A 16,638-nucleotide genomic window follows, 5' to 3' on the forward strand; every position below is an offset into this window, starting at 1 on the left:
TACACATAAATAAATGGAGAGATATTTGTGATCATGAATTAGAAGATTCAATATGCAAAGACGTCAGTTCTTTCAATAGGCCTTCTATTGACCTATAGATTTAATGTAATCCTACCCAAAATTTTAATGGGGGTGTGTGTTTGTGTGGATGAAAGAGTGTGTTTGGAACTTAATAAGTTGACACTAAAATATATACAACAATGCCCCAAAAAAAGACAAGATGAGGCCAGCCCCAGTTGCCTAGTGATTTAGTTCAGCGCACTCCACTTTGGCTGCCTGGGTTCGGTTCTGGGGTGTGGACATACACCGCTCTGTTAGCAGCCATGCTGTGCTGGCAGCCCACGTACTGAAAAATAGAGGAAGATTGGCATGGATATTAGCTGAGGGCAGATCTTTCTCAGCAAAAAAAAAAAGATACTCTTGAAGAAGTTCAAGGTAGAGGTACATGTCCACATATAGTGAAGGTAAAATATATATATTGTAATTAAGATACCATGTTGCTGATGCTGGAATAGACACATAGACCAATAGAACTGAATATAAAGAGGCTAGAAAAGGACAAACATATATATGGACACTTCATATATGACAAAGGTTTATTTTATTTAAGCGGGAAATGGACTTTTCGATAAATGGTGATGAGAACATTGGATTCCCTACCTCATACTGTATTTTAAAAAGTCACTTCCCCAGTGAATTATGGGCTATATGTAAAAGGCAAAACTATAAATATTTTAGAAATATTGTCATAAATATTATCCAGAAAGTACCAAAACAAAGAAGTTTAAATTTAATTACATTAAAATGAAAAATTCTGTTTAATCAAAAGACCCCTTAAATATAGTGAAAAGACAAGCTATAGATCGAGAAAAAACATTTGTTGTATATAAAATTGATAGGGGCTAGTTTTCAGAATATGTAAAGAATATCTATGAATCAATAAGAAAAAGAAGGATAAATCAATAGAAAAACGGCCAAAAGATCTGAGTGAGCGCTTCCAAAAAGACAAAACTCCAAGGTCAAAAAATGTCACAATAGGACAATAAGTAAGTTAAAACCATAATGAGATACCATTAACCCTTCACGAATTTGAGAAATACTAAAAAGTCTAACAGTATCAAGTGTTGATAAAGATATAGAGAAACAGGAACTCTCATATTCTGCTGGTGGAAGTGTTTCTTAATGCTGTCGCTTTGAAACCCAGCTTTTAATTACCTAGTAACATTGGAAATGTGTGTATTCTACAATCCAGCAATTTGTCCCCTAGGTATATACCCCAAAGAACATGTATGTTAGCACAAGTACACATGTATCTGGATGTTCACAGCTGTATTATTTATAATAGCAAAAACTGGAAGTGACCTAAATGTTTATAAACTGGATGAATAAATTGTGAAATATTAATGCAGTAGATTACTAGACAAAATTGACAATAAAAGAACTATACCATTATGTTCAAACTGGGTTTGAGTTGAGTATTAACTGATACAATATTCTGGTGGTTTAAATGCATTCCTAATGCTTAAATGTGGCAGATATTTTCTGGGCCACTGATCTAGGGAAGGAAAACACGAGGGTGTGGATAACATAATAAGTACAACAGGCTGAGACCCAATATCTTAGTTTCCATTCTTTCTTCAAATCTGTGTCCCTTAAACCCAGGTGGATGTCAAAGGTTTACAAACATCTTGATTACAACCATCAACCCTGCTACCTGCTGTCCCTCCAGGCCTTGGGTTTGATGAAACTTTGCCCCAAATCTATAATTTTCCCTTGCACCTTTGCTGCTGCTGTCACCACAGTGGTAGCAGTCTCAGGCTCACTGCTCTTGTGTGAGCAGTCTCTCACTACGGATTTTCCTTGCCCTGAAAGGAAAAGAAAGTGTGGCTATTCCACCCATGCCTTCCTCCTATCTGTCGCTTTCTTGAGGCTGAGGAAAGAAACTGCAAGAAGCTCGTGCTGCCTCCCTTCTTACATAGCAGGGTAGGTTGTTCTTTACTCGCCACATTTTTTGAGACAAACTCTCCTGCTACTGTCGCCTTTCACAGATTTACCATGAAGCTAATCAAGCTTATTTGCACAGGTTTCTTCAAAAGGCCTAGAAGGAGACCTAGCAATATGTTCACACGGTCTTGTCTTTATAAAATTTGCAAAACTAAGATATTTTAACAGGAATGAGTTAAGACCACCATCTGTTTCTACTCTAATACCCCTTCATAAAATTCAACTCACGATGGGTGACGTTAGAACAGCCCAGAGCATTTTGATACTTGGTTAGGGGGAAGTTGAGCTGGGAATACATTTAAAATGATGTTAGTGAAATACGGATAAATATCTATATCTACATAGACAGATGATAGGAAGATAGATGATAGATAGATAGATAGATAGATAGATAGATAGATAGATATAATTATATAATAGATATAGCTATACAAAGATAGAGGGGGAGAGAGAGAAAGAAACAGATATTGTGTGTAGTCATTTCTGGTGATGGTTAAGTTATCGCTAAGCATCCATCCACAGTGATGGCTCACAGGAATATTCTCCCTGGCCACTGTGCTGATTCATCTCTGAGGACAAAAGTGAAGGGCTAGAGTTTATATGATGATCTGAACATACATTACTGTGTTAGCCACCAAAACAAAAATACTTTTGATGAAACATGTGTAGGGAAGGAAATTTTTCCTTGACCCTGTTAGGATCTCCGGCTGGATCTGAAAATTAAACTGACAGAGTAACAGAAGGAAAGCATAGAAATTTACTTAGTATAAGTTTTCCCTGACACAGGAAGCTTCATAAGGAAATGAAGACTGGAAGAGATAGTTAGATCTGCGTATTTTTTTTTTTTGCTGAGGGCCACAGAATGGCCACTGACAGATGAGTGGTGTAGGTCCACTCCCAGGAACCAAACCCAGGCCACTGAAGTGGAGCATGCCGAGCTTAACAATTAGGCCACTAAGGCTGGCCCTAAATCTGAGTATTTTTACGCTATGTTTGATGAAGAGTGGGCATTTGTGTGGAAATATGATGGATTAAAGGGTATGAGGTAAGTGTAGTCAACTGGGGGAAACTTAGCAAGGCCTGTTTGTTCAGATTCTTCTTAGCCTCCCTTGTCTTTGGAGATAAGGGTGCTCGTTTCCTCCAGGTATAGGGAGGGCATCTCTCACATGAGGGTTTTATGACCTGTTTCAGGGTCATAAAAGGACCTTTCTTCAGTTTAAAATATTCAATATGTCAAGGTGCCTGAACCGCATCACATGCTAGAGGTTAGAAAAAAGAATTATCCTCTACTCTTGATATAGAAAATGATATTATACAATCATTGACATTTGGAGAGGGTCTAAAAGAAGATACAATGAAAATATGTAGGAAAAAAGTATAGAGATACACCTGACAATTAAAAATACTATTATTTCTATGTAATTTGTAGTATTAGCTTTTTAAAATAAATATTTTGTTTTTATTTATTTTCTCATCTAAATATTTATTTTCATACCTAATTTTATATTTTTAAATTTGCTTTTTTTTGGGGGGGACGCACAAATTGCACTATCTTCAGGTCCCATAAAGCCTGGATCTGCCCATGCTTCTATTATATTTCCCCCGGGGGACGTTACAGCTGTCAGCCCTCATAGATTCATCATTCTGGGAGGACACATTGAGGGCCTCTCCTTTGGAGCCCTTGCCACATAAATGTGAACATATAAAAAAGCTTGACCTGTAGAATTTCAGTCTGACTGATAGAGCTGTATACAGTGCCTTTAACTCCCTTCTTACATGAGCATTTTTCTCTTTTTCCTTCTGTACTTGTGCAGCCCCATCCCACTCTTCATAATCGCTTCCACTTGGTAACACCTGATCCAGTGCTTCCGGCACTCGCCACTCTACATTTCCGTCTCCAAGACATCTCATGCCTCACTCCCAGCCACCCCTGGAAGCGTTTATCACGAAATCCCCAACCTACTCATCAAACATGGTCTTATACTTCAACTCCCAAAGAAACAGCTACTGAAATCCTTCTTCCCCATTCCCCGTCATCTGGAATCCCGTCTCAATGTGGTTACTGCTATGAGGGACACGTGTCACATTGCCATCCCTACCAGAGCAAGGAAGCTCAGAGAAACCCCATTTCTCTCCTGGCTATCCTGAGAAAGAGAAAGGAAATCCCTTCTGCTAAAATTTGGAATTGAGATTTCAAGAGTTTGGAACAGAGAAAGTAACATCCTCTGCAGCTTGACTTGACCAGACCCATGGAATCATAAAAAAAGAGAAAAATATTGCTTAATTATTTTAATTCAATTACTGCCTGGTTTAAATAGTTTTCTGTGAACCAACAGGAAACTTAATCACCATTCTCAACATTGTTTTTTAGGCAAATTGTTCTTTTGCATTACAAATAACTGGCTTAATAAATGATTTTGGGGACACATATTGTTTGCTCATTGAGTAACCAAACTATTTCTTTTCGATTTGTGAAGCTAAAACTCCCTTCCACTATTTCTGTATTTGGAGCTGGTTGCTAGATAAGCCATCACACCATCACCTAGGTGTCACTACGGCTAATTATGAAAATGAATCCAAGTATATGGTATTTCCCATCCCTATGCCACCTTGATTTGTCTTCTAAAGTGCAGAGTGGACCTTTACAAGAGTGACTTGCTTTCTACAAGAAGTGCCAGAAGCTGCAAGAACTTTCATTCCCTCTCCACTTCTGTTGCTTCCAGGGATCACCCAGTGTTTTCTGTTAAAGTAGCCTTAATCGGAGATTCAGTGCAGTAGCTCAGCGGAAGGTCCAGGCCTGGCCTACAGCAAGAGTCCTGGAAGGACAGGGAACACAGCCCTCTGCACAGTGCACGAGTCTCTATTTCAGTCTTCTAAAGCCGCCCTGAGGCTCCCAGTTCCTCATGGTCCATTAGTTTTAATTCCACCACGTAGAACTAAGCCTTATGATAATGCCTTGGCCTGTGCCACTCAAAGTGTGATCCTCAGACCAGTACTGATCTACAGACTATTGCCAATGACAAAATAAATACAGAAATTGAGAACAGGCATTAAAAAACTTTTATAGTCAGCTGGCATTGCTGCACAATGTCGCATCCAAGCACATAATCAGTGAACTCAGTTCATGAACTGGGAATACCCAGTTTGGGCGGTATCAGACTCACATGGTGAGTTTCATGTGCTGTAAGCTGCAAGCTGGTCATGCTAAGTGAGACCATGTATTGGTCTGCGAGAGATCAGAAGTGTAAAAAATATTTTTTAAAAGCTATTTCTTCATGACAGTTTCAGAAGCTTTGGTCTAGGCTACCAAGAGCGGGCCAGGAGGTGGGGAAAGGTTATACATGCAAGTTGGGACCTCTATAGAGATGGTTCTGATGTCTAAGAAGTCTCAGAGTAATTTTCAGCTGTGCCATGCCCTTATACTTTACATCAGTGTACTAGGGCTAAGGTGGGTGGGGTCCCAGCTTGGATGATATTCTACTGTAAACTGCCTCCTTAGAGCCTGCGGAGCACTTTCCCTCCATCCAGCAGAACAGAAATAACTTGCTGTGTGTACAGCACTGATGTCCAAAAGAAAAGCCACACAGGGACATCTAGTGGCAGTGGGAAATCACCCAACTGCTCAAAGGAGTCCAAGAATTTCCAAACCACAAGCTGCTTAGGAGCTTTAGATTCATTCACTGTACTTTACCTCACACCCTAGCAAATTAGTCACTGCATTTGAAGGCAAGCAGAGGTCAGAGTGATTGGCAGAACCTGAAATAGAGCCGGGCACCCTGGCCACTCATTAGGCCACACCTAACAACTGACTGTAAAGCCAAATGAAGCGAAGAGTGAAGGCAATAGCAAATTCTTCAGGCCAGTGTGCTGAGGAGAGAATACAGAGGGGAGACCCTCGTTTTATGGGCAATGACTTCAATACTCTCTTTCTAGTTGCCTGTAAAACAGACCTGACCCCTGAGAGGTAGAAAAGACACAAAACTCCAAAATGAACTGGATACATTAAAAACAGTCCTCCAAACTTGCTGATCTATAAATTAGCATCAGCAGAACTCTTAATGAGAGTTTCTTGCAAGCTTCACAGCAAGATGACAAAGCCAAATCAAAGCTAGCCACCCAGATTGATAAAACAAAGCCCTTAGAAGAAGCAGGCTTCTCCTGGCCTTTGATGGTAGGACTGAAGCTGAAATAGATACGCTTCCATCAGATTTTCACTGTCAAGAGCTGACTGTTTCACTGGCAGACAGATGTGCAAATAAATTAAATTAGGTCTAAATTAGCTGGTAAAAATCATAGTTGATTTTATTATGAGAAAAATATTGAAAGTATATAACTACTGAGTTTTGCCTCTTCTATGTGTAGCAAGGTCAAATTTTACCTACTGCAATTCATGCACTGTAAGGTAGCTTTTAAACAATTATCTAAATGGTGTAATCTCAAAGTGCTCTCCTCAAACCCCTACCCCCACCCATCTAATGACAAGAAAACTCTTAAACTTGCCCATTTATCTCACTAAACCTCTTCTTGATTACAACAGCCCATTGCAGTTGAACTTGTATTGCAGTTCAAGCTATTGATTCGAACAATTTCTCTCTTCAAATTTCTCCTCCTTCCCCAAATGAAATTTGGGCATAAGAAGGTTATACTCGGCGGTGATCTCTAGTACCTGTGTTGTATTTCTCTTCTGGCTTCTGCTTCTCGAAATTGTAGCTGATTTCTCCTGCTCTCTGACCTGACTCTGTCCTATCTAAGTCCACGCTGGTGAAATCCATGGTCTGTTCTCTCAGGACATTTAGTGTCTGGTATTATCTCCCCCTTCCCACCCAATCCCCATCCCTTACTAGGTCTCTGCCTCTACTATCTACCTCTACCTTCAGCTTCAGCTGTAGCCATCACTAGTCATCCCTCACTGTAGAGACGTCTGTGACAGGTCCACCAGTTCTCAGCTATTACATTGGGAGCAGGTCAGAACTCCAGGAAATGATCTATGAAAGTGAGCCAAGAGAGATTTGGGGGGTCTTATTTCTGGACCTCTCCCTTCCAAACCACATGACACTGATATTAGGACTCTCTTGCCCATGTTATACTGCACTGGGGCACCCTGTGAGATGCGTTTCTCCCAGAGTTCACCGTGAGAAGCAGAGTATATTAGTTTCCTAGGGCTGCTGTAGCAAATTATCACAAACTCAGTGGCTTAAAACAACAGAAATTAATCTCTCCCAATTACAGGCCAGAAGTCTATAATCAAGTTGTCAGCAGAGTTGCTTGTCCCTAGAGGCTCTGCGGGAGAATCTGTTCCATGCCCCCCTCTTAGCTTTGGATGGCTGCCGGCAACCCTTGGTGTTCCTTGGCTTGGGGATGATGCTTTTTCCACATAAGGTCACATTATAGGTTCCGAGGGCTAGGACTTGTACACTTCTTTTTTTGTAGGGGGGGGCCACTATTAAATCAACTACATGTGGCATAGTCCTCATCAGGACCTCTGTCTTCTCACAAAGGCCAGGAGTGTGTAGGTCCCCTCGGGGGACCCCAGTAGCATCCCAACCCTACAACCACTCTTTCTGAACCCCCTCCTCGTTGCACCAGAAGTGACTGTGCTTCCTCTTCATTGAGGAATTCACCTATGTCATATCTGCACTCTTTCCTATTTCTGGGCCTCTTGGTTCTGGAAGGTACCTACTCTCCTCTTCCCTGCAGTGATAAAATCTCAGGGCATGTGCTAACGGCAAAAACCTGTGGTTTAAGAGAGAGATCATATTATTTGTGAACATATTTCAAAATACTATCTCCTTTATGTATGTACAGACACACACAGAATCTTTTATATTAAGATATTGGCCCCACGTGGCAACATCTTAACAAGAACTTAAAGAGAGAAATCTAGACTTGGAAAATAGTATAAAATTTTACTACGTATAAAGATGCTAATCACAAGGACGCACTCATACACTTCAGCTTATATATAATCTTCCTCTTTGGAGTACAAAATATTTTAAAAGTATTAGTTCAACAGGCAGCATCTAATTAACTAGGTTTTGATAAGCTATAGTTCTAGGTCTTAGAAGAATTTGCTCACCTTTACCCTCTATGCTTTAACATTTTATTTCAAACACAGATAAAGGGAGAGAGAGCAGTAAAATAATTCTGCATGCACCTACCACTAAACTTCCACAGCTCACAGCTCGTGACCAACCTTGCTTCTTTTAGACTGACACCTGGTCCCTCTCTACCCCGTCCCTGACGCTTGAAGCTCTCTCAGACATCGCATCATCTGTAAACATTTCAGATAAGTTTCTAAAAGAGAGAGAATCTTTTTTGCATATTCAGTACCATTATCACACCTGAAAATGTTAAAACAATTCTTTAATATCAAATATTTATTCATGTTCACTTTTCCCCAATTGCTTACCATTTTACACTTTGTTTTTACCTTGTTTTTTGAGTTAGAATCCAAATGACATCCATACATTGAGAGAGGATAAATCTCTCAAATTTCTTTCATCTATAGGTTCTCTCTCTCTGTGTCTGTCTTTCTCTTTTGCTCTTTGTCTCTTTCACTCTCTCTCTTCAAGTTTTTGTTGAAGAAATGGGTTGTTTGTCCTATCAAGTTTTCCTCAGGCGGAATATTTTTGACTTCATCCTCTTGGTGACTTTTGTCCTTTGTTTCTCCTATAAATTTGTATTCAAAATCAGAGACTTGTGGAGATTCATGTTGGCTTTTTTGTCCTGACAACGTCATAGGTAGTATTGTATGCTACCCTCAGGAATAAATAATCCCTGGTTGTCTTGGTTTTGTGATGTTAGCAGCCATAGATAATCATTATTTAGATCCATTAATTCTTAAGGTATTGAAAAGATGAAATTATTTCTTCAATTATTAGCTGCTATGCTTTCACAAAAAGACATTTCCCCCTCAACTATTGGTCATGCTGAGGTACAGTTTGTATAGGAGAGGCAAGGTAAATGCTTGGGTCTCCTTTTTTTTTGTCTAACGGTTTTCAAAAAGAGTAAGATCCCTAACATCCTTCAAAGAAGACCTCTCTATATATTATATATACATATAATATGTGTGTATACACAGATATGTGTATTTGTGTGCATATGTATATATATTTTATGAACTTGTGGATTTAAATATCCTTGACGTCTTACAACTTATTGAAATTATTATACTTACTGATACTCAAGGCATCATGTCTTTGACATGGGAATCTATTCTATTTAGGCCCCTGAGTCCTTTTGAGATGACGCTAGTAGTCTTAAATGGCATCCTTATTTTCTGATATGACGAGTTATATATCAGATTCACCTTACATTTTCTGCATCTGGCTGCTAGTTCTTTTCAGTGGACACACATAGAAAATATGGTTATCTTTGTTTTGCTTTAGATAAGACACATGTAAGTTTTCTAGTTTATATTTTGAAATATATTTTAAAACTTGAACTCAGAATTCCAAACATAATGGTTATTGCTTTTGTTTTTGGTAAAGAGTTTGGGGTGATTATTGAATTGGTGGAATTAAAATTTGTTTGTGTGGCAGAGCAATGAGAAGTTGTGATTTTCCTAGTGGAACAATATACTATTTCTCCATAAAATAGTAATAAATTTAAATCCATCAAAGAAACTAGGAGCAATTTTAAAAGCAATAACCATGACTATATTGTATGTATGTGATATAAAATCACCACCATGAGCATAAATGTCCCAGGAAAAAACAAAAGTGTTAAATTAGACCTCATCAACTGTTTCTGAGTTTTCCACTCAGTTTCATTTGGCCAAAGCTTATTCTGCTCTCTGTTGGTGTAAATTACTTGGCATTGGGTATGGAGTGATTAAACATTAATGATTTTAACTACCATTTCTGAGAAGTGAGTGATTTAATAGGGTTACACTGGAAGTGTCATGATTTCTCTATATAACTCCAAGCAAAAAGAGACGTTTCCAGCCAAAGGGGCTTTAAAACTTCAATATCCATCACAGTAACATCAAGAGTGCTGATCTCAGAGAGAAAATTTAGCTACCAGGGAGAGCACATGCAGACTCAAAACACTAGTAAGAAGCTGTGTTTTCATAGAGGTCAGTTAACAATATGTCAGTCCTTTACCAATAGAGCAAATGCTTAAAAGATTACCAAATATTCCAGGCTGTATTATTCCATATAGTACATAATAATTTAGAACAAAAATAGATAATTTGGGTCAAATACAAGAGGATCAATGTTGAAATAAAGTTGTTTTCTTGGTCACTTTGGTTAAATTCTGGAAACAGTTATTTAGTAAAGAAGAAATAGAGGGGGCCAGCCCTGTAGCTTAGTGGTTAAGTGCGCACTCCGCTACTGGCGGCCCGGGTTCAGATCCCGGGCGCGCACCGATGCACCGCTTCTCTGGACGTGCTGAGGCCGCGTCCCACATACAGCAGCTAGAAGGATGTGCAGTTATGACATACAACTATCTACTGGGGCTTTGGGGGAAAAAACAAAGGAGGATTGGCAATAGACGTTAGCTCAGAGCCAGTTATCCTCAGCAAAAAGAGGAGGATTAGCATGGGCTGATCTTCCTCACAAAAAAAAAAGAAGAAGAAGAACTAGAGAAATTTCTATATCCATTTATATCTTGTTTTATTCAATTGTATAGATCAGGGACTGACAAATTTTTCTGTAAAAGGCCAGACAGTAAATATTTAGACTTTGTGAGCTAAGAGGCAAAATCAAGCATGTTATGTGGGAACTTATATAACAACAGAGAAAACAAATTTCCACATTTTTTTTTATTGATGAACAGCATAAAAGGTAACAGTAATAATGGAGCATAATTTTGTTTTTATAATTCAGATCTACTTGTGAGAAGAATGGAATTTTTATTCAAAGGATAAGATTTTACTTAATTGGGGTTTAAGGTTAGTGTTCCCAATCATCAAATCTATTGCAAATGTTCATTAATAAAATCCACTTTTAGCTTATGGGCCAAAAAAAAACAGGCAGCAGGCCATATTTGGCCACAGCGGACTGACCTCTGGTGTAGATAATTCCCATTATAGTATGTGTTCAGTCAGTTCAACAAATCCTTTTGTTTTCTTTACAAGTCCTGAGTTCAAGAATCTCCACTAAAATGTGATCCTTACAAGGCAAGGATCTTCATTGTCTATTCACTGATATATATCAGGCACCTAGAACACTGCCTGGTATAGAGGAGGCCCTCGGTAAACATTTCTTTCATGAAGCAATGAATAAAACATTTTCTGCTATTTTATGTATAGATGTTTGAAGTAGGTGGAAGCTAACTGACTCTCAGAGTCAAGATTCTGGGACCCTAGAACGAAAAAGACCAAGTAACTCTACTTCACTTAGTTCTGGGCGTTCTATTTGCTTGTTCCACAAACAACCACTACTACTAGTGACTGGTCTACTCAAGTGGTAGCATGTTCAACGTCTGAAGAAAAGTTAATAGAAGGAAATCTTAAAATGGGGGTAACTAAATACATTTATCTATTTTTTTCTGACAATTAACAAACACTTGGTTTTGATGCATCACATTGGTGATTCAGAAAAAATTAATTTAAAGACTATTATTCTAAGACATTAAACCACAAAATGCTATTTAACACACAAATTTAGCTTTGACCTCATTAATAGAGGCTAGAAGCTTTCTACTATAACTATTCCTGTATCTTGCTATTCGTATTTTATCACTGGAAAAACAGGAGAGCAACACCTGCTGCCAGAACAAGTAGATTGAGCCAGGATATATCAAATGTTTTTCTCGTTCAGTCTCTTTATTTTAAATGTGAAGAAATGGAGAGAGCAAGAATAGGTGATTTGCCTGTGTGTCTCATGCCAGTTAGTGGCAAATCTATCATTAGAACCAATTCTTGGTTTTCAACTCTAAGTATGTAGTCATGAAAAATGAGTTATAAAGAAAAAGTAAATTATATTCCATTAGTTATCAAGTTTACAGATGTAGTAGCCCAGACAAGGATTTAGCACGGCCCTTATTTTCATGATTAATACAACCCATTGAAAGACAATAACTTATTTCATAATACATAACACATAATAAATACAGTTATTTCAGCAAATATTAACACAGAAATTTTACATTTGGGCCAATAACATTGCCTGTTCAACATTCAATACGCCAATAGTCAGAAATTGATTCATTTTGATGAAACACTTGGTTGAAAGCAAATGATAATTTCAAGAGAACAGACTGGGCACAGTTTGGGAACCAACTTGATTATAGAGGCGAGAAGGCTATCCAAATATTTGTTCCTTGTCCCATCTGTCTCCCTAAGGCAGCACATTGCAAATGAGAGGGAGACGGCCAAGTTCACACACCCAGTATCGCATTTTTTATTTAGTTATAACTATTGCTTTCATACTGAGTATATAACAGATTACCACTAATCTGATAAAATTATAACACGTTACAATAAATGCTGTTTTAATTGCATAATGTTGTAGAGTTTATAAGGTGTTTTACAAGTGTCTGAATTGAACTTCGTAACATGATCATAGAGTGGGCAGGTGTGGTACATTGATTGCATAAATGGCCTAAATTCTTCATCTCTCCATGCATCCACACCCCTGTGCCATGTGACTTTGCAGCTCTTCTCACTAATGAGCTTGTGTCTATTTCCCAGCACTGTAATACTGCAGTCAGACATATGACTTTCTTTGGCCAATAGCATATTATCTGATTTGATGCATGCAGAATCTTGAAGGGGTGCTTACACATTTTCATTTCCTTTTTTATTCTTTGCCACGGCCATGACAGCACACCTAGGCTAGCCTGTTGGAGGAAGAGTCAGCAAACTTTTCCTGTAAAAGACCAGATAGTAGATCTTCTTGGTTTTGTGGACCATGTGGTCTCTATTGCAACTATTCAACTCCTCACCCTCCATTGTGGCATGAAAGTAGCCAAAGAAAATATGAAAATGAGTGAGCACAACTGTGTTGCCATAAAATGTGATTTATAAAAACAGCCTGTGGACTGGATTTGGCTAATAAGCCATAGTTTACCGACCCCTGTGTTAGAGGATGAGACACATGGAATAGAGTTGAGTTTCCCCCAGAATCCTGGTTGAGATCACTTGGAATCAGCCGACCTCCAGCCAATTCCCAGATATGAGACAGCCCAGACACATGTCCAACAAAACTGCTTGGCCAACCTGTAGCTTACAAGCAGACACATGAGCAAACCCAGCCAAAACCAGCTCAACCCTGCAGAATCATTTGCAAAGCCACTGAATCACGAGTGATTTGTTACACAAAATTGTTGTGGCAAAAGATTATTAATACAGTAGGTAAAATATTAATTCTGCCATTTTAGAATTAAGGGTGCAGCTTAAAGAGGTTAAATCCCTTGGTCATTATTTCAGGCAGCCAGAAAGTGTCAGAGCCAAAACTCAGATATAGGTATTTTCACATCCAGTGTTCTATTCACATTACAAAAATACTGCAATCCTTTACTTTTCTCTCCATTTTAGGTGATTTTGTTTATATAGAAATATAGTTATAGGTATGTATAATTTAGGCTAAAGGATGAAGAATTTTAGGCAGCTTCTAACTCTCTACTGTTTCCCCTCCTAGATTTTAGCTATTAAAAACCATGTCACCCTGGCTTGAAATTTGGATTATTTTCTTTAAATTGCTAACGCAGATCCCATCATAGGGTATCATAGTCTATATTGTCCTGGTTCATATTTTCCAAAACTTCAGTGAAAGGCAACAACTTAAATGGTCTACTCTTGCATACTTCTCCTATCTCTCCATTTTACTGCTCCCATTTTATTCAGGGCTGTCAGGGCTTTCTGAATTAAATGTGACTTAGGGCCCGCGCTTGCTGAATGAGGAGGCTCATAGGTCCTATAGCTCATCCACAATCTTGTACTTGAGCTGTCAAGTATGAGAGATTGGTGCCAAATTCAACTCAACATAGCCCCTTCCCAGTAGTCTGCCTTTGACAACTCCTCCTTGTCAAATCCAACAGTTTACATAGGATGTATAGTGAATAAAGTACTCTGAAAGATACGAATGTAGAAGTGCTGCTTCCACTGATAGCAGGAAGACCTATCAGCTTCCCACGGGCTGACATTTCAGGCTGGCACCGGGGAGATGATCATAAGATTTTTGTGCTGCTGTTTCTAAACGGATTGTAGAGACTCTCAAGGAAAATTGCCTCACTTCTCACCATCCGCCTCCAAGAAGAGTCACTGTGATGTAACTATGCAACTCAAAAAAACTTTTCTTTTTGGTAAAATAGAACCCTCAGGTGAATGGTTTATAGAACCCACACGGGATTCTCTAGGCTTGAGTCTCTTTGCATTAAAGTTTAATGCTTTGGGCACCAGAAACTCCACGCCCTTCTCCTCACTGCCTGGAGAAATGTCTGGCCTTAGAATCATTGATGTTAGAGTGGGAGGGTAGCTGTTAGCAGTGCTTAGGCGTTCCTCAAGGTGCCACTAACGACTAGGAACCAGCCTTGCACAATTAACCTCAGACAGTTAACCTCCTTGCTGAACACTGCATAGACATGCCAGGTCGCTAGCTTCCAGGTAATAAGACCCAAGAGGTAGCCTCTTTGTGTTTTAATATGGTGAAAGGAAGAATTTTTCAGTCAGAAGAGAGATTGGACAGTCAAGGAAACAGAAAAAGAATACAAAGAAAAGCATTGACTGTGCCCGTCTAAGCACCCACCATGGTGAGGGGCCTGTGTCATGAGACTTGGTCTTGCAAGTCCCACTCGTAAGGCTGTTCCAAGTATGGAGATGAATGTGGGGTGCTGTGGCTAACGGACTATAAGTATTTTTAGTCCCACTCATGGGATCATCTCTATCTTGAAATGGATGAATCAGATTATCTTAGTCTTATGACATTTAGCATTTGACTCATCTAACTCTCTTTGGTCTAAATCCATGCTTGCCAAGTCACACAAGCCTACTTACAATGTGCAGAGCACTGAGTCATGAAGTAATTTTGGTACCTTTGACAGTGCTCCCTCAGAGAAAATCAACAGAAGCTTTCTGATCACAATTTAGCTTCTAAAGCAGATTAACTACAGAGGCAGAATGGACCAATCTTGGGAATTCAGACCACCAGACCATGGAACAGTTATAATTCTGAGTTTTGATGAATTCTCTGTCATTCTGGTTTACACTTCAATCTCATTTACATTTTGGTCTTTATAAGTCTATCTCTCAGAGCCTAATCACACCTGTACCCTTAAAGAGTAGATCTCTCAGCCTTCAAAACAGAGAAATTCATCCATTTGGTGCTGATTGCATAAGGTTTTCTCAACCTTTTTTAAACCACAGAGCCTTTTGATATACATGAAATTCTCATGTCCCACCACGATCCTTCAACACAGCCAAGCCAAATAAATACATCTTGTAGATAGATGTCCCCACCTGCTAAGAAGATTCTACTTTATGTAATATTATATGAAAAAAACAATAGAGTGTATCCTAATAATATAGATTCAGTATATATACATATATATGTGTGTATATAGACCCTAGCTACAGAGATTTTGATAAACCTGTCCCACCCTCCAGCCCCATTTAAGAGGCACTGCACCTTCGCCCCCAAAAAACTCCCATCACTGTCCTAAATGATATGTCTATAAGAATTACAGCAAATATCTTCTGATTTCTGCAGAAGGATCTTGCTTTACTTATGATATAGTTGGTTTAGGGCAAGTGAAGAGAGAGCAAGGCATGAGTGAAGGGAGATGGTGAAATTTGAAGAAGTAATGTGCTACCTACTTACTAAGTATCTATAATGGTTAGTATTGGTGATGTTGGTGGTACTGACTCTGTGGGTGTATGTACGTGTGTGTGTGCACACACGTGTGTATGTGGTGAGTGTGGAGTGTGTGTGACTGTGGTGAGAGTGTGTGTGTTTGCGTAAATGTGTATGTGTATGTCTCTGTACATAAATGAGAATACATATACAAAGATAAATAAAATATCATCCTTGCTTTCAAAGAGTTGCTAGTAAGTGGCAGAAACATGAGCATATCCATCGTACCCCTCACAGGTAGCAGTGTTAATGTCAACTGTGCAATCTCTTCTCCAAGTCTGTCCCATCACAGGTTAAAGTCACTTACCACACAGACTTCACTCTATAGACCAGTCTGTCATGTGGTCAGGAGGGCATTCCTTGATGCAGGAGATGCTGCTACACCAGTAAATATTCTTCCCCTTCATCCACCCTCTCTGGTTAAAATTTTCACTACTAAATCCCCCAACAACTACGGCTTCTTTTGTGAGTGAAAATACAGTTAGAAACCATTTTGTCTTTACCACTATTATTCAAACTTGGAAATTGAAGTAGGTAATCTCTAGACTTTTTCATTTTTCCTTAAGCATGTTCTGTGCATATACATAGTTGTTATATCTCTAAGAATATAAAACTTATATGTCCTTTATTCCTGATAGCTATCTAGTAATGGATATGAATTATTAGTAGCTAAATGGCTAACCATTACAATAACCACAAAAAAGTTACCAGGAATGTAGAAATTTTAAGAAAACAATGAAAGAAGTTATGAGGGTTAAACAAATATTTCATACACAGCTAGGAAAAACTCAGCTAACTGAATCTTTATGATTGATAGATGCCTCAAATAATTTAC

Source organism: Diceros bicornis, chromosome 17 (genome assembly GCF_020826845.1).
Source record: "Diceros bicornis minor isolate mBicDic1 chromosome 17, mDicBic1.mat.cur, whole genome shotgun sequence".
Taxonomy (NCBI): Eukaryota; Metazoa; Chordata; class Mammalia; order Perissodactyla; family Rhinocerotidae; genus Diceros; species Diceros bicornis.